The sequence below is a fragment of the Psammomys obesus genome, unplaced genomic scaffold (genome assembly GCF_907164565.1).
Source record: "Psammomys obesus unplaced genomic scaffold, mPsaObe1.curated_primary_1811, whole genome shotgun sequence".
NCBI lineage: Eukaryota > Metazoa > Chordata > Mammalia > Rodentia > Muridae > Psammomys > Psammomys obesus.
Genome location: NW_026596143.1, coordinates 3,146,829 through 3,150,171, shown reverse-complemented (window position 1 = coordinate 3,150,171; position 3,343 = coordinate 3,146,829). Strand labels below are relative to the sequence as shown.

At 46.1% G+C, this 3,343-nt stretch overlaps 1 long non-coding RNA gene across 1 annotated transcript; it reads left to right on the top strand.

Moving 5' to 3' along the window:
* Positions 1-2,026: 2,026 nt before the first annotated feature.
* Positions 2,027-3,102, top strand: LOC129666384 (uncharacterized). The gene is made up of 3 exons (XR_008718567.1): positions 2,027-2,093; positions 2,561-2,741; positions 2,844-3,102. It is a non-coding gene; the product is annotated as an uncharacterized LOC129666384 (long non-coding RNA).
* The last annotated feature ends 241 nt before the right edge of the window (positions 3,103-3,343 follow it).

The following is a 3,343-nucleotide window of genomic DNA, read 5'->3' as shown; positions in this document are numbered from 1 at the left end:
GTTGGTTGACACCTGCTGGTCATTTGGGACTCTGCAGCCTGAATCGGTCAAGCTGTTCAGACAAAATGCCTTCACTTTTTTTAAGAGATCAGGGAAGCAGCTGTTAAAAATTGTAAGCTACACATGGGAAGCGCTGAAAAACAAAACAAAAACGACCAAAAAGGCAGCTGGGGAATAAGGATTACACGGAAGGGCTCTTGGCTGGCCATGTTGGTCGTGTTGTAGGAGCTCTGGGAGGGTCGGGTGATGGGAGCCTCAGAGTCTGGTTTTACTCTAGACAGCTGGTTGGAGCTCAGGGTCTGGTTTTTCCTTTTTTACAGATGCGTTTCTGCCCTTTGATCATGGTAAGCCATACAATGCCTCTCCCATTCTCTCTTTCTTCCTGTCATTTCCTTATCTATTTCCATAGCTTGTGGTTTGTCTCATTTCTATTGGTGAAGTTAGCCGTGGTGGCATTGTTAAGTTATTTGATTAAAAAAAGAAGCAAACAAATTAAATTACACAGAAAGAAAAGAAAAAACAAAACAAAACAAAATAAACAAAACAACCCCCCCCAAACAAAGCAAAACAAACAAAAACCCCAAAAATGTCCACCCCAAAATGATCTCAAAGCGTCATGAAGAATCAGAATCACGCCAGATGAGACGGTATCATAGGGCAGCAGCTGGGTTCTTCATCTTCAGTTTTTGGGGTTGGGAATGCTTCTAAAAACCAGCCTGGTAATTCTCAGAATGGCTGGCTGGAGAGATGGTTCAGGGGTTAAGAGCACCAGCTGCTCTTTCTAAAGAACCGTGTTCAATCCCCAACACCTACAGAGTGAGTTCCATTCCAGTTTCAAGGTGTCTGATGCCCTCTTCCCAAGAGGTACTGGGTGCACATGTGGGGCACAGACAGACACGGAGGCAGAACACTCGTTTGTGCTCCATGTCAACTGAACACAAGCTAAAGTCATCTGAGAGGAGGGGACCTCAGTTAAGAAACGCCTTAAAGTCATCTGAGAGGAGGGGACCTCAGTTAAGAAACGCCTTCCTAAGACGCTGTCGGCAAGCCTGTAAGGCATTTTCTTAATTAGTGATTGACAGGGGAGGGCCCAGCCCATTGGTGCCACCCCTGCTCTGGTGGTCCTGGAGTTAACAAGAAAGCAGGCTGTGCAAGCCATAGAAAACAAGCTAGTAAGCAGCACCCCTCCATGGCCTCTGCATCAGCTCCTGCCTCATTTGAGTTCCTGTTCTGATTTCCTTTAATGACGAACTACAACGTGGAAGTGTAAGCAAAATAAACCTTTTCCTCCCCAACTTGCTTTTTGGTCGTGGTGTTTCATTGCAGCAATAGAAATCCTAACTAGGACAGTGGAGCCTGGCTATTTATTTACTTGATTGATTGACGATTGATTTAGAGACAGGGTCTCAATAGGCTAGGCTTGAACTAGGTAGCCAAGTGCTCAGGAGGCTGAGGCAGGAAGATAGTAGCTTTGGAGACAGGCCAGGCTACGTAGCTCAGGTTTAGCCTGAGTTATTCAGAGATGTTCACGCCTGGAGACAGCAGGCTTGTGAAAGCCTTGTGCGTTATTACTGGGAGTAGATGACGGTAGGTGGCCTCACCCCAAACCAGCTACCGGGGCTTCCTCTTTCTGTGCACACTGAAGAGTGCCTGGTACCTTCCGTTTCTTTGGCTCTGGCTGCTGCAGAAGGCAGCAGAAGGTGTTGTTGCCAACTGCCCATGATGCTAGGCTTCTAGATATGGGAAGCCATGATGCCCAGAGAGGGGAAGAAGGAGTGTGTACGAAGGAGGACAAGATGAGGAAGTGTCAAGGTCAGAGCAACTGATCCTGTATTCTCAGACTCCAGCACATTTCCTAGGATGTGCACCTGTCCTCTTCTAGAGATTGCTACCGGGCAACGCAAACACAGGCTCCCTAACAGAAAGCATGGTTGCACCAATGTCAGATATCTTACAAGCAACATAATGACTTTGTGGTCCTGCCACATCTTTGTTCTTAGGAGTCCATGCTGAAGTACATAGGGATGAAATGTCTCTCGGTATGTGCAGCTTTCAATTGGTTCAGTAAGAAGAGATACTGAAAGAACAAAAGTGTAAGTTACGGCAGAAGGAGAGCAACTATCCTTAAATTCCTCTTTGGAATTAATTTTTTTTTTTAAACAAGTTAAGAGAAGCAAGTCATTGATGTGTGAGAACATGGATGAATAGTACATAGATTTTAAAAGAAAGAGATAATAAACAAATACCATATGGTTCCATTTGTTTGAATCTCTAGGACATGTTAAACCCTGCACAGGGATGTCAGGACAGTGGTTGTTTCAGTGTGTGACACGTGGATGGGGTTGGGAAATTGACTGGGAAAGACCATGAGGAAAATGTCTATACTTCCATGAAGGGTTTGACTTCCTTGTTACAAAGCTTGATTGGAAAGTAGACCGACGGACCCAGGATTTGTGCATCTCACAGTATAGATCAGAAGTGGCTGAGGAGTTGGGCGAAGGGCTGAGTTGGGGTTCAGTCTTTGTCAGGGTCTTCTGACCTCTTGGTTCATCTTTTCTAGGTCTCTTTGCAGCCATACATTGTTTTGAATGTTTCACCTTCTGGATTTGGAGAGTTGGTACTAGGGTTTTGGATGCTCCCATCCCCAGGGTTTGTTGCCTGGAAACTAGCCAAGGATCTGATGACAAAGCGACAATCATGGCTTCATCCTCTGGAGAAACTGGCGGCCAGCTTCCAAAATGGTACCCAGGGATCCTCACCTTCTGCTTCTCTCTGTGTCTGTGTGTCTGTGTTAGGGGTATCCACCTCCCATACTTAGTAGAACCTAATTGTGTGACCAACAGGATACTTCGAAACAAGTTATGATGTTAAGTCAACCATCACACTCGTTCTTGGATCAGTTGTTTCGGAGGAAGCCAGTTCTGTGGAGATGCCTTCCTGTCAGCAGCCAGCACCAGCTGCCAGCCATGTGAGTGAGCCACTTTGGAAGTGGGTCCTCCAGACCTTACAGATGCTTCACACGCAGTCCCCTGAGAGGTTTCAAGTCAGAATTGTCTTGCTAACGCACTCATGAGTTCCCTGCCCAAAGAAGCTCACATTATGTGCCTGCTGCTGTGAGAGGCCATAAGTCTTAAAGTTGTATTATTAGATATGTGACGCAGGAAGGCACAGCTCGGATCTTCAGCAGACACTGAAGACGCCACCTTGCAGGTGTGGTCTACCTTTCTGTGGTGGAACCACAGATGTTTCTCTGCCCACAGCCTTACTTCACATTTTAAGTCCAAGGGAAGTCAGAGAAATGGTTCGTCTTGCTATCGAGACTTGAGAGTTATATCAAAAATCA